This window comes from Anabrus simplex, chromosome 1 (genome assembly GCF_040414725.1).
Source record: "Anabrus simplex isolate iqAnaSimp1 chromosome 1, ASM4041472v1, whole genome shotgun sequence".
Taxonomy (NCBI): domain Eukaryota; kingdom Metazoa; phylum Arthropoda; class Insecta; order Orthoptera; family Tettigoniidae; genus Anabrus; species Anabrus simplex.
This window is the reverse complement of record NC_090265.1, coordinates 1,643,609,364-1,643,634,089: the sequence shown is the minus strand read 5'-3', so window position 1 is coordinate 1,643,634,089 and position 24,726 is coordinate 1,643,609,364. Positions and strand designations below refer to the sequence as shown.

General features: G+C 47.5%; 27 non-coding genes across 27 annotated transcripts; all 27 read left to right on the top strand.

Moving 5' to 3' along the window:
- Positions 1-268: 268 nt before the first annotated feature.
- On the top strand, positions 269-341 carry TRNAR-ACG (transfer RNA arginine (anticodon ACG)). The gene has a single exon. It is a non-coding gene; the product is annotated as a tRNA-Arg (tRNA).
- A 1,089-nt stretch (positions 342-1,430) lies between these two features.
- Positions 1,431-1,503, top strand: TRNAR-ACG (transfer RNA arginine (anticodon ACG)). Its single transcript has one exon. It is a non-coding gene; the product is annotated as a tRNA-Arg (tRNA).
- A 1,091-nt stretch (positions 1,504-2,594) lies between these two features.
- TRNAR-ACG (transfer RNA arginine (anticodon ACG)) lies at positions 2,595-2,667 on the top strand. Its single transcript has one exon. It is a non-coding gene; the product is annotated as a tRNA-Arg (tRNA).
- A 2,264-nt stretch (positions 2,668-4,931) lies between these two features.
- TRNAR-ACG (transfer RNA arginine (anticodon ACG)) lies at positions 4,932-5,004 on the top strand. The gene has a single exon. It is a non-coding gene; the product is annotated as a tRNA-Arg (tRNA).
- Positions 5,005-6,099: 1,095 nt separating this feature from the next.
- TRNAR-ACG (transfer RNA arginine (anticodon ACG)) lies at positions 6,100-6,172 on the top strand. Its single transcript has one exon. It is a non-coding gene; the product is annotated as a tRNA-Arg (tRNA).
- A 511-nt stretch (positions 6,173-6,683) lies between these two features.
- On the top strand, positions 6,684-6,756 carry TRNAR-ACG (transfer RNA arginine (anticodon ACG)). Its single transcript has one exon. It is a non-coding gene; the product is annotated as a tRNA-Arg (tRNA).
- A 511-nt stretch (positions 6,757-7,267) lies between these two features.
- On the top strand, positions 7,268-7,340 carry TRNAR-ACG (transfer RNA arginine (anticodon ACG)). The gene has a single exon. It is a non-coding gene; the product is annotated as a tRNA-Arg (tRNA).
- A 511-nt stretch (positions 7,341-7,851) lies between these two features.
- Positions 7,852-7,924, top strand: TRNAR-ACG (transfer RNA arginine (anticodon ACG)). The gene has a single exon. It is a non-coding gene; the product is annotated as a tRNA-Arg (tRNA).
- A 510-nt stretch (positions 7,925-8,434) lies between these two features.
- Positions 8,435-8,507, top strand: TRNAR-ACG (transfer RNA arginine (anticodon ACG)). The gene has a single exon. It is a non-coding gene; the product is annotated as a tRNA-Arg (tRNA).
- A 1,677-nt stretch (positions 8,508-10,184) lies between these two features.
- On the top strand, positions 10,185-10,257 carry TRNAR-ACG (transfer RNA arginine (anticodon ACG)). Its single transcript has one exon. It is a non-coding gene; the product is annotated as a tRNA-Arg (tRNA).
- Positions 10,258-10,768: 511 nt separating this feature from the next.
- On the top strand, positions 10,769-10,841 carry TRNAR-ACG (transfer RNA arginine (anticodon ACG)). The gene has a single exon. It is a non-coding gene; the product is annotated as a tRNA-Arg (tRNA).
- Positions 10,842-11,352: 511 nt separating this feature from the next.
- On the top strand, positions 11,353-11,425 carry TRNAR-ACG (transfer RNA arginine (anticodon ACG)). The gene has a single exon. It is a non-coding gene; the product is annotated as a tRNA-Arg (tRNA).
- Positions 11,426-11,935: 510 nt separating this feature from the next.
- Positions 11,936-12,008, top strand: TRNAR-ACG (transfer RNA arginine (anticodon ACG)). The gene has a single exon. It is a non-coding gene; the product is annotated as a tRNA-Arg (tRNA).
- A 508-nt stretch (positions 12,009-12,516) lies between these two features.
- TRNAR-ACG (transfer RNA arginine (anticodon ACG)) lies at positions 12,517-12,589 on the top strand. The gene has a single exon. It is a non-coding gene; the product is annotated as a tRNA-Arg (tRNA).
- Positions 12,590-13,683: 1,094 nt separating this feature from the next.
- TRNAR-ACG (transfer RNA arginine (anticodon ACG)) lies at positions 13,684-13,756 on the top strand. Its single transcript has one exon. It is a non-coding gene; the product is annotated as a tRNA-Arg (tRNA).
- A 511-nt stretch (positions 13,757-14,267) lies between these two features.
- Positions 14,268-14,340, top strand: TRNAR-ACG (transfer RNA arginine (anticodon ACG)). Its single transcript has one exon. It is a non-coding gene; the product is annotated as a tRNA-Arg (tRNA).
- A 1,094-nt stretch (positions 14,341-15,434) lies between these two features.
- On the top strand, positions 15,435-15,507 carry TRNAR-ACG (transfer RNA arginine (anticodon ACG)). Its single transcript has one exon. It is a non-coding gene; the product is annotated as a tRNA-Arg (tRNA).
- Positions 15,508-16,015: 508 nt separating this feature from the next.
- TRNAR-ACG (transfer RNA arginine (anticodon ACG)) lies at positions 16,016-16,088 on the top strand. Its single transcript has one exon. It is a non-coding gene; the product is annotated as a tRNA-Arg (tRNA).
- Positions 16,089-16,599: 511 nt separating this feature from the next.
- On the top strand, positions 16,600-16,672 carry TRNAR-ACG (transfer RNA arginine (anticodon ACG)). The gene has a single exon. It is a non-coding gene; the product is annotated as a tRNA-Arg (tRNA).
- Positions 16,673-17,761: 1,089 nt separating this feature from the next.
- TRNAR-ACG (transfer RNA arginine (anticodon ACG)) lies at positions 17,762-17,834 on the top strand. Its single transcript has one exon. It is a non-coding gene; the product is annotated as a tRNA-Arg (tRNA).
- A 510-nt stretch (positions 17,835-18,344) lies between these two features.
- TRNAR-ACG (transfer RNA arginine (anticodon ACG)) lies at positions 18,345-18,417 on the top strand. Its single transcript has one exon. It is a non-coding gene; the product is annotated as a tRNA-Arg (tRNA).
- A 1,680-nt stretch (positions 18,418-20,097) lies between these two features.
- Positions 20,098-20,170, top strand: TRNAR-ACG (transfer RNA arginine (anticodon ACG)). Its single transcript has one exon. It is a non-coding gene; the product is annotated as a tRNA-Arg (tRNA).
- A 511-nt stretch (positions 20,171-20,681) lies between these two features.
- On the top strand, positions 20,682-20,754 carry TRNAR-ACG (transfer RNA arginine (anticodon ACG)). The gene has a single exon. It is a non-coding gene; the product is annotated as a tRNA-Arg (tRNA).
- A 1,678-nt stretch (positions 20,755-22,432) lies between these two features.
- Positions 22,433-22,505, top strand: TRNAR-ACG (transfer RNA arginine (anticodon ACG)). The gene has a single exon. It is a non-coding gene; the product is annotated as a tRNA-Arg (tRNA).
- Positions 22,506-23,013: 508 nt separating this feature from the next.
- On the top strand, positions 23,014-23,086 carry TRNAR-ACG (transfer RNA arginine (anticodon ACG)). The gene has a single exon. It is a non-coding gene; the product is annotated as a tRNA-Arg (tRNA).
- A 510-nt stretch (positions 23,087-23,596) lies between these two features.
- Positions 23,597-23,669, top strand: TRNAR-ACG (transfer RNA arginine (anticodon ACG)). Its single transcript has one exon. It is a non-coding gene; the product is annotated as a tRNA-Arg (tRNA).
- A 511-nt stretch (positions 23,670-24,180) lies between these two features.
- TRNAR-ACG (transfer RNA arginine (anticodon ACG)) lies at positions 24,181-24,253 on the top strand. The gene has a single exon. It is a non-coding gene; the product is annotated as a tRNA-Arg (tRNA).
- Positions 24,254-24,726: the final 473 nt, after the last annotated feature.

The following is a 24,726-nucleotide window of genomic DNA, read 5'->3' as shown; positions in this document are numbered from 1 at the left end:
TATGCTGAGCTGAGGCCTTATGGGGGAAGGGATAGGCAAGGAAGACGGAAAGGATCGACGGTGGCCCTAAAAGTTAGGTACCAATCCGGCATTCTCTTCGAGAAAATGTGAGAAATCGCGCAAAACCAGGAAGTTGGTTTGGCATGTCTGAAATGACCTCAGGCCTTAACTGATAACATTTTGACATCATGTTGAGGGCCAAAAAACACGCTGTTACACTTCGAGTGACTGAATGGCTTATAAAATACTGGAATCGGCTGCGCCACGTGGCCCTGTGGCGCAATGGATAACGCGTCTGACTACGGATCAGGAGATTCCAGGTTTGAATCCTGGCAGGGTCGAGTTCGTAGATTTTAACACGATGGATTGTAACCAATATAGAAGATACGAGGTGAGAAAAATAAAAATTCATAATCGCAACGCGAGTTTTATTTATTTAATGCGTTTACCCTCCAGGGTTGATTTTTCCCCCGGATTCAGCGAGGGATACGGCCTCACCTGCCTTGTCTTGGAGCGTGATACATCTTGTCGGGGATACTACTGGTGAGGAGGTCCAGTGCCCCACCGAGGCAGCCTCACCTGCTATGCTGAGTTGAGGCCTTATGGGGGAAGTGTTAGGCAAGCAAGTGGGATAGAAGTGACCGTAGCCTTAAAAGTTAGGTACCATCCCGGCATTCTTTTCGCGAAGAAGTGAGAAATCACGTAAAATCACGAAGATGTTTTGGCATGTCTGGAATGACCTCAGGCCTTAATTAATATCATTTTGACATCATGCTGAGGGCCATAAAACACGCTGTTACACTTCGAGTGACTGAATGGGTTATAAAATACTGGAATCGGCTGCACTGCGTGGCCCTGTGGCGCTATGGATGATGCGTCTAACTACGGATCAGGAGATTGCAGGTTCGAATCCTGGCAGGGTCGACTTCGTAGTTTTTAACACAATGGATTGTAACCAATATAGAAGATACGAAATGAAAAATAAAAGTTCATAATCGCAACACGAGTTTTATTTATTTAATGCGTTTACCCTCCAGGGTTGGGTTTTCCCCGGATTCAGCAAGGGATACCGCCTCGTCTGCAGTGTCACGGAGCGTGATACATCTGGTCGGGGATACCACTGGGGAGAAGGTCCAGAGCCCCACCGAGGCAGCCTCTCCTGCTATGCTGAGTTGAAGCCTTATGGGGGAAGTGTTAGGCAAGGAAGAAAGAAAGAAGGGCCGTGGCCTTAAAAGTTAGGTACCATCCCGGCATTCCTTCCGAGAAGAAGTGAGAAATCACGCCAAACCACGAAGATGGTTTGGCATGTCTGAAATGACCTCAGGCCCTTATTAATATCATTTTGACATCATCCTGAGGGCCATAAAACACGCTGTTACACTTCGAGTGACTGAATGGCTTATAATATACTGAAATCGGCTGCACCGCGTGGCTCTGTGGCGCAATGGATAACGCGTCTGACTACGGATCAGGACATTCCAGGTTCGAATGCTGGCAGGGTCGAGTTCGTAGTTTTTAACACGATGGATTCTAACCAATATAGAAGATGCGAAGTGACGAAAAATAATTATTCATAATCGCAACACGAGTTTCATTTATTTAATGCGTTTACCCTGCGGGGTTGGTTTTTCCCCCGGATTCAGCGAGGGATACCGCCTCGTCTGCAGTGTCCTGGAGCGTGATACATCTGTTCGGGATACTACTGGGGAGGAGGTCCAGAGCCCCGCCGAGGCAGCTTCACCTGTTATGCTGAGCTGAGGCCTTATGGGGGAAGTGTTAGGCAAGGAACATGGAAAGAAGTGACCGTGGCCTTAAACGTTAGGCACCATACCGGCGTTCTTTTCGAGAAGAAGTGAGAAATCACGCAAAACCACGAAGATTGTTTGGCATGTCTGAAATGACCTCAGGCCCTTATTAATATCATTTTGACATCATCCTGAGGGCCATAAAACACGCTGTTACACTTCGAGTGACTGAATGGGTTATAAAATACTGGAATCGGCTGCACCGCGTGGCTCTGTGGCGCAATGGATAATGCGGCTGACTACGGATCAGGAGATTCCAGGTTCGAATCCTGGCAGGGTTGAGTTCGTAGTTTTTAACACGATGGATTGTAACCAATATAGAAGATACGAAATGAAAAATAAAAGTTCATAATCGCAACACGAGTTTTATTTATATAATGCGTTTACCCTCCAGGGTTGGTTTTTCCCCCGGATTCAGCGAGGGATACCGCCTCACCTGCAGTGTCACGGAGCGTGATACATCTGGTCGGGGATACTAGTGGGGAGGAGGTCCAGAGCCCCACCGAGGCAGCCTCTCCTGCTATGCTGAGTTGAAGCCTTATGGGGGAAGTGTTAGCAAAGGAAGAAAGAAAGAAGGGACCGTGGCCTTAAAGGTTAGGTACCATCCCGGCATTCTTTTCGAGAAGAAGTGAGAAATCACGCCGAAACACGAAGATGGTTTGGCATGTCTGAAATGACCTCAGGCCCTTATTAATATCATTTTGACATCATCCTGAGGGCCATAAAACACGCTGTTACACTTCGAGTGACTGAATGGGTTATAGAATACTGGAATCGGCTGCGCCGCGTGGCCCTGTGGCGCAATGGAAAACGCGTCTGACTACGGATCAGGAGATTCCAGGTTCGAATCCTGGCAGGGTCGAGTTCGTAGTTTTTAACACGATGGATTGTAACCAATATAGAAAATGCGAAGTGACGAAAAATAAAAGTTCATTATCGCAACACGAGTTATATTAATTGAATGCGTTTACCTTCCGGGGTTGGTTTTCCCCCCGGATTCAGCGAGGGATACCGCCTCATCTGCAGTGTCTGGGAGCGTGATACATCTGGTCAGGGATACATCTAGGGAGGAGGACCAGAGCCTCGCCGAAGCAGCCTCACCTGCTATGCTGAGCTGAGGCCTTATGGGGGAAGTTTTAGGCAAGGAAAAGGGTAAGAAGCGGACGTGGCCTTAAAAGTTAGGTACCAACCCGGCATTCTCCTCGAGAAGAAGTGAGAAATCACGCAAAACCACGAAGATGGTTTCGCATGTCTGAAATGACCTCAGGCTTTTACTTAATGTCATTTTGACATCACCTTCAGAGCCATAGAACACGATGTCACTCTTCGAGAGACTGAATGGCTTACAAAACACTGGAATCGGCTTCGAAGTGTGGTTCTGTGGCGCAAAGCATAACGCGTGTGACTACGTATCAGAAGGATCATGGTTCGAAACTTAGCAGGGTCCAGTTCGTAATTTTTAACACGATGGGTTGTAACCAATATAGAAGATACGAAGTGACGAAAAATAAAAGTTCATAATCGCAACACGAGTTTTATTTATTGAATGCGTTTACCCTCCGGAGTTGGTTTTTCCCCCCGATTCTGCGAGGGATACCGCCTCACCTGCAGTGTCCTTTAGCGTGATACGTTTGTTCGGGGATACAACTAGGGCGGAGGACCAGAGCCTCGCCGAAGTATCCTCAACTGCTATGCTGAGCTGAGGCCGTATGGGGGAAGTGTTAGACATGCAAGTGGGATAGAAGTGACCGTGGCCTTAAAAGATAGGTTCGATCCCGCCATTTTTTTCGAGAAGAAGTGAGAAATCACGCAAAACCACGAAGATGGTTTGGCATGTCCGAAATGACCTCAGGCCCTTGTTAATATCATTTTGACATCATCCTGAGGGCCATAAAACACGCTGTTACACTTCGAGTGACTGAATGGCTTATAATATACTGAAATCGGCTGCACCGCGTGGCCCTGTGGCGCAAAATATAACGCGTCTGACTACGGGTCAGGAGATTCCAGGTTCGAATCCTGGCAGGGTCGAGTTCGTAGTTTTTAACACGATGGATTCTAACCAATATAGAAGATACGAAGTGACGAAAAATAAAAATTCATAATCGCAACACGAGTTTTATTTATTTAATGCGTTTACCCTGCGGGGTTGGTTTTTCCCCCGGATTCAGCGAGGGATACCGCCTCGTCTGCAGTGTCCTGGAGCGTGATACATTTGGTCGGGGATACAACTAGGGAAGAGGAACAGAGCCTCGGCGCAGCAGACTCACCTGCTATGCTGAGCTGAGGCCTTATGGGGGAAGTGTTAGGCAAGGAAGATTGAAAGAATCGGGCGTGGCCTTATAAGTTAGGTACCATCCCGGCATTCTTTTCGAGAAGAAGTGAGAAATAACGTAAAATCACGAAGATGTTTTGGCATGTCTGGAAAGACCTCAGGCCTTAATTAATATCATTTTGACATCATGCTGAGGGCCATAAAACACGCTGTTACACTTCGAGTGACTGAATGGCTTATAAAATACTGGAATCGATTGCACCGCGTGGCCACGTGGCGCAATGGATAACGCGTCTGACTACGGATCAGGAGATTCCAAGTTCGAATTCTGGCAGGGTCGAGTTCGTAGCATTTAACACGATGGTTTGTAACCAATATAGAAGATGTGAAGTGACGAAAAATAAACATACACAATCGCAACACGAGTTTTATTTATTTAATGCGTTTACCCTCCAGGGTTGGTTTTTCCTCCGGATTCAGCGAGGGATACCGCCTCATCTGCAGTGTCCTGGAGCGTGATACATCTGGTCGGGGATACTACTGGGGAGGAGGTCCAGAGCCCCGCCGAGGCAGCTTCACCTGCTATGCTGAGCTGAGGCCTTATGGGGGAAGTGTTAGGCAAGGAACATGGAAAGAAGTGACCGTGGCCTTAAACGTTAGGCACCATACCGGCGTTCTTTTCGAGAAAAAGTGAGATATCACGCAAAACCACGAAGATTGTTTGGCATGTCTGAAATGACCTCAGGCACTTATTAATATCATTTTGACATCATCCTGAGGGCCATAAAACACGCTGTTACACTTCGAGTGACTGAATGGCTTATAAAATACTGGAATCGACTGCACCGCGTGGCCCCGTGGCGCAATGGATAACGCGTCTGACTACGGATCAGGAGATTCCAAGTTCGAATCCTGGCAGGGTCGAGTTCGTAGCATTTAACACGATGGTTTGTAACCAATATAGAAGATGTGAAGTGACGAAAAATAAACATACATAATCAGCACAAGAGTTTTATTTATTTAATGCGTTTACCCTCCAGGGTTGGTTTTTCCTCCGGATTCAGCGAGGGATACCGCCTCAACTGCAGTGTCCTGGAGCGTGAAACATCTGGTCGGGGATACTACTGGGGAGGAGGTCCAGAGCACCGCCGAGGCAGCTTCACCTGCTATGCTGAGCTGAGGCCTTATGGGGGAAGTGTTAGGCAAGGAACATGGAAAGAAGTGACCGTGGCCTTAAACGTTAGGCACCATACCGGCCTTCTTTTCGAGAAGAAGTGAGAAATCACGCAAAACCACGAAGATTGTTTGGCATGTCTGAAATGACCTCAGGCCCTTATTAATATCATTTTGACATCATCCTGAGGGCCATAGAACACGCTGTTACACTTCGAGTGACTGAATGGGTTATAAAATACTGGAATCGGCTGCACCGCGTGGCTCTGTGGCGCAATGGATAACGCGTCTGACTACGGGCGAGGAGATTCTAGGTTCGAATCCTGGCAGGGTCGAGTTCGTAGTTTTTAACACAATGGATTGTAACCAATATAGAAGATACGAAGTGACGAAAAATAAAAGTTCATTATCGCAACACGAGTTTTATTTATTTAATGCGTTTACCCTCCGGGGTTGGTTTTTCCCTCCGATTCAGCGAGGGATACCGCCTCACCTGCAGTGTCCTTTAGCGTGATACATTTGTTCGGGGATACAACTAGGGCGGAGGACCAGAGCCTCGAAGAAGTATCCTCAACTGCTATGCTGAGCTGAGGCCTTATGCGGGAAGTGTTAGACAAGGAAGACTGAAGGAATCAGACGTGGCCTTATAAGTTAGGTACCATCCCGGCATTCTTTTCGAGAAGAAGTGAGAAATAACCTAAAATCACGAAGATGTTTTGGCATGTCTGAAATGACCTCAGGCCCTCATTAATATCATTTTCACATCATCTTGAGGGCCATAAAACACGCTAATACACTTCGAGTGACTGAATGGCTTATAAAATACTGGAATCGGCTGCACAGCGAGGCCCTGTGGCGCAATGGATAACGCGTTTGACTACGGACCAGGAGATTCCAGGTTCGAATCCTGGCAGGGTCGAGATCGTAGTTTTGAACACGATGGATTGTAACCAATATAGAAGATACGAAGTGACGAAAATTAATAATCCATAATCGCAACACGAGTTTTATTTATTTAACGCGTTTACCCTCCAGGGTTGATTTTTCCCCCGGATTCAGCGAGGGATACGGCCTCACCTGCAGTGTCCTGGAGCGTGATACATTTGGCCGGGAATACACCTGGGGAGGAGGACCAGAGCCTCACCGCAGCAGCCTCACCTGCTATGCTGAGCTGAGGCCTTATGGGGGAAAGTTTAGGCAAGGAAGACGGAAAGAAGCGACGGTGGCCTTAAAAGTTACGTACCATCCCGGCATTCTCCTCGAGAGGAAGTGAGAAATCACGCAAAACCACGAAGATGGTTTGGCATGTCTGAAATGACCTCAGGCCCTCATTAATATCATTTTCACATCATCTTGAGGGCCATAAAACACGCTGTTACACTTCGAGTGACTGAATGGTTTATAAAATACTGGAATCGATTGCACCGCGTGGCCCCGTGGCGTAATGGATAACGCGTCTGACTACGAATCAGGAGATTCCAAGTTCGAATCCTGGCAGGGTCGATTTCGTAGTTTTTAACACGATGGATTGTAACCAATATAGAAGATACGAGGTGACGAAAAATAAAAATTCATAATCGCAACACGAATTTTGTTTTTTTAATGCGTTTACCCTCCGGGGATGGTTTTTCCCCCGGATTCAGCGAGGGATACCGCCTCATCTGCAGTGTCCTGGAGCGTGATACATTTGGCCGGGAATACACCTGGGGAGGAGGACCAGAGCCTCGCCGCAGCAGCCTCACCTGCTATGCTGAGCTGAGGCCTTCTGGGGGAAAGTTTAGGCAAGGAAGACGGAAAGAAGCGACGGTGGCCTTAAAAGTTAGGTACCATCCCGGCATTCTCCTCGAGAGGAAGTGAGAAATCACGCAAAACCACGAAGATGGTTTGGCATGTCTGAAATGACCTCAGGCCCTCATTAATATCATTTTCACATCATCTTGAGGGCCATAAAACACGCTAATGCACTTCGAGTGACTGAATGGCTTATAAAATACTGGAATCGGCTGCACAGCGAGGCCCTGTGGCGCAATGGATAACGCGTTTGACTACGGACCAGGAGATTCCAGGTTCGAATCCTGGCAGGGTCAAGTTCGTAGTGTTTAACACGATGGATTCTAACCAATATAGAAGATACGAAGTGACGAAAAATAAAAGTTCATTATCGCAACACGAGTTATATTAATATAATGCGTTTACCTTCCGGGGTTGGTTTTCCCCCAGGATTCAGCGAGGGATACCGCCTCATCTGCAGTGTCCTGGAGAGTGATACATTTTGTCGGGGATACAACTGGGGAGGAGGACCAGAGCCTCTCCGAAGCAGCCTCACCTGCTATACGGAGCTGAGGCCTTATGGGGGAAAGGATAGGCAAGGAAGACGGAAAGAAGCGACGGTGGCTTTAAAAGTTAGGTACCATCCCGGCATTCTCCTCGAGAAAAAGTGAGAAATCGCGCAAAACCACAAAGATGGTTTGACATGTCTGAAATGATCTCAGGATCTTATTAATATCAATTTGACATCATATTAAGGGCCATAAAACACGCAGTTACACTTCGAGTGACTGAATGGCTTATAAAATACTGGAATCGACTGCACCGCGTGGCCCTGTGGCGCAATGGATAACGCGTCTGACTACGGATCAGGAGATTCCAGGTTCGAATCCTGGCAGGGTCGCGTTCGTAATTTATAACACGATGGATTGTATCCAATATAGAAGGTACGAAGTGACGAAAAAAAAATTTCATAATCGCAACACGAGTTTTATTTATTTAATGCGTTTACCCTCCAGGGTTGGTTTTTCCCCCAGATTCAGCGAGGGATACCGCCTCATCTGCAGTGTCCTGGAGCGTGATACATCTGGTCGGGGATACTACTGTTTAGGAGGTCCAGAACCCCGCCGAGGCAGCTTCACCTGCTATGCTGAGCTGAGGCCTTATGGGGGAAGTGTTAGGCAAGGAACATGGAAAGAAGTGACCGTGGCCTTAAACGTTAGGTACCATACCGGCGTTCTTTTCGAGAAGAAGTGAGAAATCACGCAAAACCACGAAGATGGTTTGGCATGTCTGAAATGACCTTAGGCCCTTATTAATATCATTTTGACATCATCCTGAGGGCCATAAAACACGCTGTTGCACTTCGAGTGGCTGAATGGGTTATAAAATACTGGAATCGGCTGCTCCGCGTGGCCCTGTGGCGCAATGGATAATGCGTCTGACTACGCATCAGGAGATTCCAGGTTCGAATCCTGGCAGGGGCGAGTTCGTAGTTTTTAAATCGATGGATTGTAACCAATATAGAAGATAGGAAATGAAAAATAAAAGTTCATAATCGCAACACGAGTTTTATTTATATAATGCGTTTACCCTCCAGGGTTGGTTTTTCCCCCGGATTCAGCGAGGGATACCGCCTCACCTGCAGTGTCACGGAGCGTGATACATCTGGTCGGGGATACTACTGGGGAGGAGGTCCAGAGCCCCACCGAGGCAGCCTCTCCTGCTATGCTGAGTTGAAGCCTTATGGGGGAACTGTTAGGCATGCAAGTGGGATAGAAGTGACCGTGGCCTTAAGAGTTAGGTACCATCCCGGCATTCTTTTCGAAAAGAAGTGAGAAATCACGTAAAACCACAAAGATGGTTTGGCATGTCTGAAATGACATCAGGCCCGTATTAATATCATTTTCACATCATCTTGGAGGCCATAAAACACGCTGTTACACTTCGAGTGACTGAATGGCTTATAAAATACTGGAATCGGCTCCACAGCGTGGCCCTGTGGCGCAATGGATAACGCGTCTGACTACGGATGAGGAGATTCGAGGTTCGAATCCTGGCAGGGTCGAGTTCGAAGTTTTGAACACGATGGATTGTAACCAATATAGAAGATACGAAGTGACGGAAGATAAAAATTCATAATCGCAACACGAGTTTTATTTATTTAATGCGTTTACCCTCCGGGGTTGGTTTTCCACCGGATTCAGCGAGGGATACCGCCTCATCTGCAGTGTCCTGGAGCGTGATACATTTGGTCGGGGATACAACTAGCGAAGAGGACCAGAGCCTCGCCGCAGCAGACTCACCTGCTATGCTGAGCTGAGGCCTTATGGGGGAAGTGTTAGGCAAGGAGGCCTGAAAGAATCGGACGTGGCCTTATAAGTTAGGTACCATCCCGGCATTCTTTTCGAGAAGAAGTGAGAAATCACGTAAAATCACGAAGATTTTTTGGCATGTCTGGAATGACCTCAGGCCTTAATTAATATCATTTTGACATCATGCTGAGGGCCATAAAACACGCTGTTACACTTCGAGTGACTGAATGGCTTATAAAGTACTGGAATCGATTGCACCGCGTGGCCCCGTGGCGCAACGGATAACGCGTCTGACTACGGATCAGGAGATTCCAGTTCGAATCCTGGCAGGGTCGAGTTCGAAGTTTTGAACACGATGGATTGTAACCAATATAGAAGATACGAAGTGACGAAAAATAAAAGTTCATAATAGCGAGATGAGAGTTTTATTTATTTAATGCGTTTACCCTGCAGGGTTGGTTCTTCCCCCGGATTCAGCGAGGGATACCGCCTCATCTGCAGTGTCCTGGAGCGTGATACATCTGGTCGGGGATACTACTGGGGAGGAGGTCCGGAGCCCCGCCATGGCAGCTTCACCTGCTATGCTGAGCTGAGGCCTTATGGGGGAAGTGTTAGGCAAGGAAGTGGGAAAGAAGTGACCGTGGCCTTAAACGTTAGGTACCACCCCGGGATTCTCCTCGAGAAGAAGTGAGAAATCTCGCAATACCACGAAGATGGTTTCGCATGTCTGAAATGACCTCAGGCTTTTACTTAATGTCATTTTGACATCACTTTGAGAGCCATAAAACACGCTGTTACACTTCGAGTGACTGAATGGGTTATAAAATACTGGAATCGGCTGCACCGCGTGGCCCTGTGGCGCAATGGATAACGCGTCTGACTACGGATCAGGAGATTCCAGGTTCGAATCCTGGCAGGGTCGAGTTCGTAGTTTTTAACACAATGGATTGTAACCAATATAGAAGATACGAAGTGACTAAAAATAAAAATTCATAATCGCAAAACGAGTTTTATTTTTTTAATGCTTTTACCCTCCGGGGATGGTTTTTCCCCCGGATTCAGCGAGGGATACCGCCTCATCTGCAGTGTCCTGGAGCGTGATACATTTGGTCGTGGATACACCTAGGGAGGAGGACCAGAGCCTCGCCGCAGCAGCCTCACCTGATATGCTGAGCTGAGGCCTTATGGGGGAAGTGTTAGGCAAGGAAGAGGGAAAGAAGCGGACGTGGCCTTAAAAGTTTGATACCATCCCGGCATTCTCCTCGAGAAGAAGTGAGAAATCACGCAAAACCACGAAGATGGTTTGGCATGTCTGAAATGACCTCAGGCCCTTGTTAATATCATTTTGACATCATCCTGAGGGCCATAAAACACGCTGTTACACTTCGAGTGACTGAATGGGTTATAAAATACTGGAATCGGCTGCACCGCGTGGCCCTGTGGCGCAATGGATAACGCGTCTGACTACGGGTCAGGAGATTCCAGGTTCGAATCCTGGCAGGGTCGAGTTCGTAGTTTTTAACACAATGGATTGTAACCAATATAGAAGATACGAAGTGACGAAAAATAAAAGTTCATAATCGCAACACGAGTTTTATTTATTGAATGCGTTTACCCTCCGGGGTTGGTTTTCCCCCCGGATTCAGCGAGGGATACAGCCTCACTTGCAGTGTCCTTTCGCGTGATACATTTGTTCGGCGATACAACTAGGGCGGGGGACCAGAGCCTCGCCGAAGTATCCTCAACTGCTATGCTGAGCTGAGGCCTTATGGGGGAAAGGATAGGCAAGGAAGACGGAAAGAAGCGACGGTGGCCTTAAAAGTTTGGTAACATCCCGGCATTCTCCTCGAGAAGAAGTGAGAAATCACGTAAAAGCACGAAGATGGTTTGGCAGTTCTGAAATGACGTCAGGCACTTGTTAATATCATTTTGACATCATCCTGAGGGCCATAAAACACGCTGTTACACTTCGAGTGACTGAATGGCTTATAATATACTGAAATCGGATGCACCGTGTGGCCCTGTGGCGCAATGGATAACGCGTCTGACTACGGATCAGGAGATTCCAGGTTCGAATCCTGGCAGGGTCGAGTTCGCAGTTTTTAACACGATGGATTCTAACCAATATAGACGATACGAAGTGACGAAAAATGAAAATTCATAATCGCAACACGAGTTTTATTTATTTAATGCGTTTACCCTCCGGGGTTGGTTTTTTCCCCGGATTCAGCGAGGGATACCGCCTCATCTGCAGTGTCCTGGAGCGTGATACATTTGGTCGGGGATACAACTAGTTAGGAGGAACAGAGCCTCGCCGAAGCAGCCTCACCTGCTATGCTGAGCTGAGGCCTTATGGGGGAAGGGATAGGCAAGGAAGACTTAAAGAATCGACGGTGGCCCTAAAAGTTAGGTACCAATCCGGCATTCTCCTCGAGAAAAAGTTAAAATAGCGCAAAACCAGGAAGTTGGTTTGGCATGTCTGAAATGACCTCAGGCCTTAACTGATATCATTTTGACATCATGTTGAGGGCCAAAAAACACGTTGTTACACTTCGAGTGACTGAATGGCTTATAAAATACTGGAATCGGCTGCACCGCGTGGACCTGTGGCGCAATGGATAATGCGTCTGACTACGGATCAGGAGATTCCAGGTTCGAATCCTGGCAGGGTCGAGTTCGTAATTTTTAACACGATGGATTGTAACCAATATAGAAGATACGAAATGAAAAATAAAAGTTCATAATCGCAACACGAGTTTTATTTATATAATGCGTTTACCCTCCAGGGTTGGTTTTTCCACCGGATTCAGCGAGGGATACCGCCTCACCTGCAGTGTCACGGAGCGTGATACATCTGGTCGGGGATACTACTGGGGAGGAGGTCCAGAGCCCCACCGAGGCAGCCTCTCCTGCTATGCTGAGTTGAAGCTTTATGGGGGAAGTGTTAGGCATGCAAGTGGGATAGCAGTGACCGTGGCCTTAAAAGTTATGTACCATCCCGGCATTCTTTTCGAAAAGAAGTGAGATATCACGTAAAACCACGAAGATGGTTTGGCATGTCTGAAATGACCTCAAGCCCTTATTAATACCATTTTGTCATCATGTTGAGGGCCATAAAACACGCTGTTACACTTCGAGGGACTGAATGGCTTATAAAATACTGGAATCGGCTGCACCGCGTGGCCCTGTGGCGCAATGGATAACGCGTCTGACTACGGATCAGGAGATTCCAGGTTCGAATCCTGGCAGGGTCGAGATCGTAGTTTTGAACACGATGGATTGTAACCGATATAGAAGATACGAAGTGACGAAAATTAATAATTCATAATCGCAACACGAGTTTTATTTTTTTAACGCGTTTACCCTCCAGGGTTGATTTTTCCCCCGGATTCAGCGAGGGATACGGCCTCACCTGCCTTGTGTTGGAGCTTGATACGTCTTGTCGGGGATACTACTGGGGAGGAGGTCCAGTGCCCCACCGAGGCAGCCTCACTTCTATGCTGAGTTGAGGCCTTATGGGGGAAGTGTTAGGCAAGCAAGTGGGATAGAAGTGACCGTAGCCTCAAAAGTTAGGTACCATCCCGGCATTCTTTTCGAGAAGAAGTGAGAAATCACGTAAAATCACGAAGATGTTTTGGCATGTCTGGAATGACCTCAGGCCTTTATTAATATCATTTTGACATCATGCTGAGGGCCATAAAACACGCTGTTACACTTCGAGTGACTGAATGGCTTATAAAATACTGGAATCGATTGCACCGCGTGGCCGCGTGGCGCAATGGATAACGCGTCTGACTACGGTTCAGGAGATTCCAAGTTCGAATCCTGGCAGGGTCGAGTTCGTAGCATTTAACACGATGGTTTGTAACCAATATAGAAGATGCGAAGTGACGAAAAATAAACATACATAATCGCAACATGAGTTTTATTTATTTAATGCGTTTACCCTCCGGGGATGGTTTTTCCCCCAGATTCAGTAAGGGATACCGCCTCATCTGCATTGTCCTGGAGCCAGATACATAAGCTCGAGGATACAACTGGGGAGGAGGTCCAGAGCCCCGCCGAGGCAGCTTCACCTGCTATGGTGTGCTGAGGCCTTATGGGGGAAGTCTTAGGCAAGGAAGAATGAAAGAAGGGACCGTGGCCTTAAAAGTTAGGTACCATCCCGGCATTCTCCTCGAGAAGAAGTGAGAAATCACGCAAAACCACGAAGATGGTTAGGCATGTCTGAAATGACCTCAGGCCCTTATTAATATCATTTTGACATCATCTTGAGGGCCATAAAACACGTTGTTACACTTCGAGTGACTGAATGGCTTATAAAATACTGGAATCGGCTCCACAGCGTGGCCCTGTGGCGCAATGGATAACGCGTCTGACTACGGATCAGGAGATTCCAGGTTCGAATCCTGGCAGGGTCGAGTTCGTAGTTTTTAACACGATGGATTGTAACCAATATAGAAGATACGAAGTGACGAAAAATAAAAGTTCATTATCGCAACACGAGTTATGTTAATTTAATGCGTTTACCTTCCGGGGTTGGTTTTCCCCCCGGATTCAGCGAGGGATACCGCCTCATCTGCAGTGTCTCGGAGCGTGATACATCTGGTCGGGGATACAACCAGGGAGGAGGACCAGAGCCTCGCCGAAGCAGCCTCACCTGCTATGCTGAGCCGAGGCCTTATGGGGGAAAGTTTAGGCAAGGAAGACGGAAAGAACCGACGATGGCCTTAAAAGTTAGGAACCATCCCGGCATTCTGTTCGAGAAGATGTGAGAAATCACGTAAAACCACGAAGATGGTTTGGTATGTCTGAAATGACCTCAGGCCCTTATTAATACCATTTTGTCATCATGTTGAGGGCCATAAAACACGCTGTTACACTTCGAGGGATTGAATGGCTTATAAAATACTGGAATCGGCTGCACCGCGTGGCCGTGTGGCGCAATGGATAACGCGTCTGACTACGGACCAGGAGATTCCAGGTTCGAATCCTGGCAGGGTCGAGTTCGAAGTTTTGAACACGATGGATTGTAACCAATATAGAAGATACGAAGTGACGGAAAATGAAAATTCATAATCGCAACACGAGTTTTATTTTTTTAATGCGTTTACCCTCCGGGGTTGGTTTTCCCCCGGATTCAGCGAGGGATACCGCCTCATCTGCAGTGTCCTGGAGCGTGATACATTTGGTCGGGGATACACCTAGGGAGGAGGACCCGAGCCTCGCCGAAGCAGCCTCACCTGCTATGCTGAGCTGAGGCCTTATGGGGGAAGGGATAGCCAGGGAAGACGGAAAGAATCGACGGTGGCCTTGAAAGTTAGGTACCATCCCGGCATTCTCCTCGAGAAAAAGTGAGAAATCACGCAAAACCACGAAGATGGTTTGGCATGTCTGAAATGACCTCAGGCCCTTATTAATATCATTTTCACATCATCTTGAGGGCCATAAAACACGCTGTTACACTTCGAGTGACTGAATGGCTTATAAAATACTGGAATCGGCTGCACAGCGTGGCCCTGTGGCGCAATGGATAACGCGTCTGACTACAGACCTTGAGATTCTAGGCTCGAATCCTGGCAGGGTCGAGTTCGTAGTTTTTAACACGATGGATTGTAACCAATATAGAAGATACGAAGTGACGAAAAATAAAAGTTCATTATCGCAACACGAGTTTTATTTATTTAATGCGTTTACCCTCCGGGGTTGGTTTTTCCCCCCGATTCAGCGAGGGATACCGCCTCACCTGCAGTGTCCTTTAGCGTGATACATTTGTTCGGGGATACAACTAGGGCGGAGGACCAGAGCCTCGCCGAAGTATCCTCAACTGCTATGCTGAGCTGAGGCCTTATGGGGGAAGTGTTAGACATGCAAGTGGGATAGAAGTGACCGTGGCCTTAAACTTTAGGCACCATACCGGCCTTCTTTTCGAGAAGAAGTGAGAAATCACGCAAAACCACGAAGATTGTTTGGCATGTCTGAAATGACCTCAGGCCCTTATTAATATCATTTTGACATCATCCTGAGGGCCATAAAACACGCTGTTACACTTCGAGTGACTGAATGGGTTATAAAATACTGGAATCGGCTGCACCGCGTGGCTCTGTGGCGCAATGGATAATGCGTCTGACTACGGATCAGGAGATTCCAGGTTCGAATCCTGGCAGGGTTGAGTTCGTAGTTTTTAACACGATGGATTGTAACCAATATAGAAGATACGAAATGAAAAATAAAAGTTCATAATCGCAACACGAGTTTTATTTATTTAATGCGTTTACCCTCCAGGGTTGGTTTTTCCCCCGGATTCAGCGAGGGATACCGCCTCACCTGCAGTGTCACGGAGCGTGATACATCTGGTCGGGGATACAACTAGGGAGGAGGTCCAGAGCCCCACCGAGGCAGCCTCTCCTGCTATGCTGAGTTAAAGCCTTATGGGGGAAGTGTTAGGCATGCATGTGGGATAGAAGTGACCGTTGCCTTAAAAGTTAGGTACCATCCCGGCATTCTTTTCGAAAAGAAGTGAGAAATCACGTAAAACCACGAAGATGGTTTGGCATGTCTGAAATGATCTCAGGCCTTAATTAATATCATTTTGACATCATGTTGACGGCAGTAAAACACGCTGTTACACTTCGAGTGACTGAATGGCTTATAAAATACTGGAATCGGGTGCACCGGGTGGCCCTGTGGCGCAATGGATAACGCGTCTGACTACGGATCAGGAGATTCCAGGTTCGAATCCTGGCAGGGTCGAGTTCGTAGTTTTTAACACGATGGATTGTAACCAATATAGAAGATACGAAGTGACGAAAAATAAAAATTCATAATCGCAACACGAGTTTTGTGTTTTTAATGCGTTTACTCTCCGGGGATGGTTTTTCCCCCGGATTCAGCGAGGGATACCGCCTCATCTGCAGTGTCCTAGAGCGTGATACATTTGGTCGGGGATACAACTAGGGAGGAGGAACAGAGCCTCGCCGAAGCAGCCTCACCTGCTATGCTGAGCTGAGGCCTTATGGAGGAAGGGATAGGCAAGGAAGACGGAAAGGATCGACGGTGGCCCTAAAAGTTAGGTACCAATCCGGCATTCTCTTCGAGAAAATGTGAGAAATCGCGCAAAACCAGGAAGATGGTTTGGCATGTCTGAAATGACCTCAGGCCTTAACTGATTACATTTTGACATCATGTTGAGGGCCAAAAAACACGCTGTTACACTTCGAGTGACTGAATGGCTTATAAAATACTGGAATCGGCTGCGCCACGTGGCCCTGTGGCGCAATGGATAACGCGTCTGACTACGGATCAGGAGATTCCAGGTTTGAATCCTGGCAGGGTCGAGTTCGTGGATTTTAACACGATGGATTGTAACCAATATAGAAGATACGAGGTGAGAAAAATAAAAATTCATAATCGCAACGCGAGTTTTATTTATTTAATGCGTTTACCCTCCAGGGTTGATTTTTCCCCCGGATTCAGCGAGGGATACGGCCTCACCTGCCTTGTCTTGGAGCGTGATACATCTTGTCGGGGATACTACTGGTGAGGAGGTCCAGTGCCCCACCGAGGCAGCCTCACCTGCTATGCTGAGTTGAGGCCTTATGGGGGAAGTGTTAGGCAAGCAAGTGGGATAGAAGTGACCGTAGCCTTAAAAGTTAGGTACCATCCCGGCATTCTTTTCGCGAAGAAGTGAGAAATCACGTAAAATCACGAAGATGTTTTGGCATGTCTGGAATGACCTCAGGCCTTAATTAATATCATTTTGACATCATGCTGAGGGCCATAAAACACGCTGTTACACTTCGAGTGACTGAATGGGTTATAAAATACTGGAATCGGCTGCACTGCGTGGCCCTGTGGCGCTATGGATGATGCGTCTAACTACGGATCAGGAGATTGCAGGTTCGAATCCTGGCAGGGTCGATTTCGTAGTTTTTAACACAATGGATTGTAACCAATATAGAAGATACGAAATGAAAAATAAAAGTTCATAATCGCAACACGAGTTTTATTTATTTAATGCGTTTACCCCCCAGGGTTGGGTTTTCCCCGGATTCAGCAAGGGATACCGCCTCACCTGCAGTGTCACGGAGCGTGATACATCTGGTCGGGGATACCACTGGGGAGAAGGTCCAGAGCCCCACCGAGGCAGCCTCTCCTGCTATGCTGAGTTGAAGCCTTATGGGGGAAGTGTTAGGCAAGGAAGAAAGAAAGAAGGGCCGTGGCCTTAAAAGTTAGGTACCATCCCGGCATTCCTTCCGAGAAGAAGTGAGAAATCACGCCAAACCACGAAGATGGTTTGGCATGTCTGAAATGACCTCAGGCCCTTATTAATATCATTTTGACATCATCCTGAGGGCCATAAAACACGCTGTTACACTTCGAGTGACTGAATGGCTTATAATATACTGAAATCGGCTGCACCGCGTGGCCCTGTGGCGCAATGGATAACGCGTCTGACTACGGATCAGGACATTCCAGGTTCGAACGCTGGCAGGGTCGAGTTCGTAGTTTTTAACACGATGGATTCTAACCAATATAGAAGATACGAAGTGACGAAAAATAATTATTCATAATCGCAACACGAGTTTCATTTATTTAATGCGTTTACCCTGCGGGGTTGGTTTTTCCCCCGGATTCAGCGAGGGATACCGCCTCGTCTGCAGTGTCCTGGAGCGTGATACATCTGGTCGGGATACTACTGGGGAGGAGGTCCAGAGCCCCGCCGAGGCAGCTTCACCTGTTATGCTGAGCTGAGGCCTTATGGGGGAAGTGTTAGGCAAGGAACATGGAAAGAAGTGACCGTGGCCTTAAACGTTAGGCACCATACCGGCGTTCTTTTCGAGAAGAAGTGAGAAATCACGCAAAACCACGAAGATTGTTTGTCATGTCTGAAATGACCTCAGGCCCTTATTAATATCATTTTGACATCATCCTGAGGGCCATAAAACACGCTGTTACACTTCGAGTGACTGAATGGGTTATAGAATACTGGAATCGGCTGCGCCGCGTGGCCCTGTGGCGCAATGGATAACGCGTCTGACTACGGATCAGGAGATTCCAGGTTCGAATCCTGGCAGGGTCGAGTTCGTAGTTTTTAACACGATGGATTGTAACCAATATAGAAGATGCGAAGTGACGAAAAATAAAAGTTCATTATCGCAACACGAGTTATATTAATTGAATGCGTTTACCTTCCGGGGTTGGTTTTCCCCCCGGATTCAGCGAGGGATACCGCCTCATCTGCAGTGTCTGGGAGCGTGATACATCTGGTCAGGGATACATCTAGGGAGGAGGACCAGAGCCTCGCCGAAGCAGCCTCACCTGCTATGCTGAGCTGAGGCCTTATGGGGGAAGTTTTAGGCAAGGAAGAGGGTAAGAAGCGGACGTGGCCTTAAAAGTTAGGTACCAACCCGGCATTCTCCTCGAGAAGAAGTGAGAAATCACGCAAAACCACGAAGATGGTTTCGCATGTCTGAAATGACCTCAGGCTTTTACTTAATGTCATTTTGACATCACCTTGAGAGCCATAGAACACGATGTCACTCTTCGAGAGACTGAATGGCTTACAAAACACTGGAATCGGCTTCGAAGTGTGGTTCTGTGGCGCAAAGCATAACGCGTGTGACTACGTATCAGAAGGATCATGGTTCGAAACTTAGCAGGGTCCAGTTCGTAATTTTTAACACGATGGGTTGTAACCAATATAGAAGATACGAAGTGACGAAAAATAAAAGTTCATAATCGCAACACGAGTTTTATTTATTGAATGCGTTTACCCTCCGGGGTTGGTTTTTCCCCCCGATTCTGCGAGGGATACCGCCTCACCTGCAGTGTCCTTTAGCGTGATACGTTTGTTCGGGGATACAACTAGGGCGGAGGACCAGAGCCTCGCCGAAGTATCCTCAACTGCTATGCTGAGCTGAGGCCTTATGGGGGAAGTGTTAAACATGCAAGTGGGATAGAAGTGACCGTGGCCTTAAAAGATAGGTTCGATCCCGCCATTTTTTTCGAGAAGAAGTGAGAAATCACGCAAAACCACGAAGATGGTTTGGCATGTCCGAAATGACCTCAGGCCCTTGTTAATATCATTTTGACATCATCCTGAGGGCCATAAAACACGCTGTTACACTTCGAGTGACTGAATGGCTTATAATATACTGAAATCGGCTGCACCGCGTGGCCCTGTGGCGCAAAATATAACGCGTCTGACTACGCATCAGGAGATTCCAGGTTCGAATCCTGGCAGGGTCGAGTTCGTAGTTTTTAACACGATGGATTCTAACCAATATAGAAGATACGAAGTGACGAAAAATAAAAATTCATAATCGCAACACGAGTTTTATTTATTTAATGCGTTTACCCTGCGGGGTTGGTTTTTCCCCCGGATTCAGCGAGGGATACCGCCTCGTCTGCAGTGTCCTGGAGCGTGATACATTTGGTCGGGGATACAACTAGGGAAGAGGAACAGAGCCTCGCCGCAGCAGACTCACCTGCTATGCTGAGCTGAGGCCTTATGGGGGAAGTGTTAGGCAAGGAAGACTGAAAGAATCGGGCGTGGCCTTATAAGTTAGGTACCATCCCGGCATTCTTTTCGAGAAGAAGTGAGAAATAACGTAAAATCACGAAGATGTTTTGGCATGTCTGGAAAGACCTCAGGCCTTAATTAATATCATTTTGACATCATCCTGAGGGCCATAAAACACGCTGTTACACTTCGAGTGACTGAATTTCTTATAAAATACTGGAATCGACTGCACCGCGTGGCCCCGTGGCGCAATGGATAACGCGTCTGACTACGGATCAGGAGATTCCAAGTTCGAATCCTGGCAGGGTCGAGTTCGTAGCATTTAACACGATGGTTTGTAACCAATATAGAAGATGCGAAGTGACGAAAAATAAACATACATAATCAGCACAAGAGTTTTATTTATTTAATGCGTTTACCCTCCAGGGTTGGTTTTTCCTCCGGAATCAGCGAGGGATACCGCCTCAACTGCAGTGTCCTGGAGCGTGAAACATCTGGTCGGGGATACTACTGGGGAGGAGGTCCAGAGCACCGCCGAGGCAGCTTCACCTGCTATGCTGAGCTGAGGCCTTATGTGGGAAGTGTTAGGCAAGGAACATGGAAAGAAGTGACCGTGGCCTTAAACGTTAGGCACCATATCGGCCTTCTTTTCGAGAAGAAGTGAGAAATCACGCAAAACCACGAAGATTGTTTGGCATGTCTGAAATGACCTCAGGCCCTTATTAATATCATTTTGACATCATCCTGAGGGCCATAAAACACGCTGTTACACTTCGAGTGACTGAATGGGTTATAAAATACTGGAATCGGCTGCACCGCGTGGCCCTGTGGCGCAATGGATAACGCGTCTGACTACGGATCAGGAGATTCCAGGCTCGAATCCTGGCAGGATCGAGTTCGTAGTTTTTAACACGATGGATTGTAACCAATATAGAAGATGCGAAGTGACGAAAAATAAAAATTCATAATCGCAACACGAGTTTTATTTATTTAATGCGTTTACCCTCCGGGGATGGTTTTTCCCCCGGATTCAGCGAGGGATACCGCGTCATCTGCAGTGTCCTGGAGCGTGATACATTTGGTCGGGGATACACCTAGGGAGGAGGACCCGAGCCTCGCCGCAGCAGCCTCACCTGCTATGCTGAGCTGAGGCCTTATGGGGGAAAGGATAATCAAGGACGACGGAAAGAATCGACGGTGGCCTTAAAAGTTAGGTACCATCCCGGCATTCTCCTCGAGAAGAAGTGAGAAGTCAGGCAAAACCACGAAGATGGTTTGGCATGTCTGAAATGACCTCAGGCCCTTATTAATATCATTTTCACATCATCTTGAAGGCCATAAAACACGCTGTTACACTTCGAGTGACTGAATGGCTTATAAAATACTGGAATCGGCTGCACAGCGTGGCCCTGTGGCGCAATGGATAACGCGTCTGACTACGGGCGAGGAGATTCTAGGTTCGAATCCTGGTAGGGTCGAGTTCGTAGTTTTTAACACAATGGATTGTAACCAATATAGAAGATACGAAGTGACGAAAAATAAAAGTTCATTATCGCAACACGAGTTTTATTTATTTAATGCGCTTACCCTCCGGGGATGGTTTTTCCCCCGGATTCAGCGAGGGATACCGCCTCATCTGCAGTGTCCTGGAGCGTGATACATTTGGTCGGGGATACAACTAGGGAGGAGGAACAGAGCCTCGCCGAAGCAGCCTCACCTGCTATGCTGAGCTGAGGCCTTATGGGGGAAGGGATAGGCAAGGAAGATGGAAAGGATCGACGGTGGCCTTAAAAATTAGGTACCAATCCGGCATTCTCCTCGAGAAAAAGTGAGAAATCGCGCAAAACTAGGAAGATGCTTTTGCATCTCTGAAATGATCTCAGGCCTTAACCGATATCATTTTGACATCATGTTGAGTGCCAAAAAACACGCTGTTACAGTTCCAGTGACTGAATGGGTTATAAAATACTGGAATCGGCTGCCCCGCGTGGCCCTGAGGCGCAATGGATAACGCGCCTGTCTACGGATCAGAAGATTCCAGGTTGGAATCTTTGCAGGGTCGAGTTCGTAGCTTTTTGCACGGTGGTTTGTAACCAATATAGAAGATGCGAAGTGACGAAAAATAAAAATTCATATCGCAACACGAGTTTTATTTATTTAATGCGTTTACCCTCCGGGGATGGTTTTTCCCCCGGATTCAGCGAGGGATACCGCCTTATCTGCAGTGTCCTGGAGCGTGATACATTTGGTCGGGGATACACCTAGGGAGGAGGACCCGAGCCTCGCCGCAGCAGCCTCACCTGTTATGCTGAGCTGAGGTCTTATGGGGGAAAGGATAGGCAAGGAAGACGGAAAGAAGCGACCGTGGCTTTAAAAGTTAGGTACCATCCCGGCATTCTGTTCGAGAAGAAGTGAGAAATCACGTAAAACCACGAAGATGATTTGGTATGTCTGAAATGACCTCAGGCCCTTATTAATACCATTTTGTCGTCATGTTGAGGGCCATAAAACACGCTGTTACAGTTCGAGGGACTGAATGGCTTATAAAATACTGGAATCGGCTGCACCGCGTGGACCTGTGGCGCAATGGATAATGCGTCTGACTACGGATCAGGAGATTCCAGGTTCGAATCCTGGCAGGGTCGAGTTCGTAGTTTTTAACACGATGGATTGTAACCAATATAGAAGATACGAAATGAAAAATAAAAGTTCATAATCGCAACACGAGTTTTATTTATATAATGCGTTTACCCTCCAGGGTTGGTTTTTCCACCGGATTCAGCGAGGGATACCGCCTCACCTGCAGTGTCACGGAGCGTGATACATCTGGTCGGGGATACTACTGGGGAGGAGGTCCAGAGCCCCACCGAGGCAGCCTCTCCTGCTATGCTGAGTTGAAGCTTTATGGGGGAAGTGTTAGGCATGCAATCGGGATAGAAGTGACCGTGGCCTTAAAAGTTATGTACCATCCCGGCATTCTTTTCGAAAAGAAGTGAGATATCACGTAAAACCACGAAGATGGTTTGGCATGTCTGAAATGACCTCAAGCCCTTATTAATACCATTTTGTCATCATGTTGAGGGCCATAAAACACGCTGTTACACTTCGAGTGACTGAATGGCTTATAAAATACTGGAATCGGCTGCACCGCGTGGCCCTGTGGCGCACTGGATAACGCGTCTGACTACGGATCAGGAGATTCCAGGTTCGAATCCTGGCAGGGTCGAGATCGTAGTTTTGAACACGATGGATTGTAACCAATATAGAAGATACGAAGTGACGAAAAATAAATATTCATAATCGCAACACGAGTTTTATTTATTTAATGCGTTTACCCTCCGGGGTTGGTATTTCCCCCGGATTCAGCGAGGGATACCGCCTCATCTGCAGTGTCCTGGAGCCAGATCATAAGGTCGAGGATACAACTGGGGAGGAGGTCCAGAGCCCCGCCGAGGCAGCTTCACCTGCTATGCTGAGCTGGGGCCTTATGGGGGAAGTGTTAGGCAAGGAAGAATGAAAGAAGGGACCGTGGCCTTAAAAGTTAGGTACCATCCCGGCATTCTTTTCGAGAAGAAGTGAGAAATCACGCCAAACCACGAAGATGGTTTGGCAAGTCTGAAATGACCTCAGGCCCTTATTAATATCATTTTGACATCATCCTGAGGGCCATAAAACACGCTGTTACACTTCGAGTGACTGAATGGGTTATAAAATACTGGAATCGGCTGCACCGCGTGGCCCTGTGGCGCAATGGATAACGCGTCTGACTACGGATCAGGAGATTCCAGGTTCGAATCCTGGCAGGGTCGAGTTCGTAGTTTTTAACACAATGGATTGTAACCAATATAGAAGATACTAAGTGACTAAAAATAAAAATTCATAATCGCAAAACGAGTTTTATTTTTTTAATGATTTTACCCTCCGGGGATGGTTTTTCCCCCGGATTCAGCGAGGAATACCGCCTCATCTGCAGTGTCCTGGAGCGTGATACATTTGGTCGTGGATACACCTAGGGAGGAGGACCAGAGCCTCGCCGCAGCAGCCTCACCTGATATGCTGAGCTGAGGCCTTATGGGGGAAGTGTTAGGCAAGGAAGAGGGAAAGAAGCGGACGTGGCCTTAAAAGTTTGATACCATCCCGGCATTCTCCTCGAGAAGAAGTGAGAAATCACGCAAAACCACGAAGATGGTTTGGCATGTCTGAAATGACCTCAGGCCCTTGTTAATATCATTTTGACATCATCCTGAGGGCCATAAAACACGCTGTTACACTTCGAGTGACTGAATGGGTTATAAAATACTGGAATCGGCTGCACCGCGTGGCCCTGTGGCGCAATGGATAACGCGTCTGACTACGGGTCAGGAGATTCCAGGTTCGAACCCTGGCAGGGTCGAGTTCGTAGTTTTTAACACAATGGATTGTAACCAATATAGAAGATACGAAGTGACGAAAAATAAAAGTTCATAATCGCAACACGAGTTTTATTTATTGAATGCGTTTACCCTCCGGGGTTGGTTTTCCCCCCGGATTCAGCGAGGGATACCGCCTCACTTGCAGTGTCCTTTCGCGTGATACATTTGTTCGGCGGTACAACTAGGGCGGGGGACCAGAGCCTCGCCGAAGTATCCTCAACTGCTATGCTGAGCTGAGGCCTTATGGGGGAAAGGATAGGCAAGGAAGACGGAAAGAAGCGACGGTGGCCTTAAAAGTTTGGTAACATCCCGGCATTCTCCTCGAGAAGAAGTGAGAAATCACGTAAAACCACGAAGATGGTTTGGCAGTTCTGAAATGACCTCAGGCCCTTGTTAATATCATTTTGACATCATCCTGAGGGCCATAAAACACGCTGTTACACTTCGAGTGACT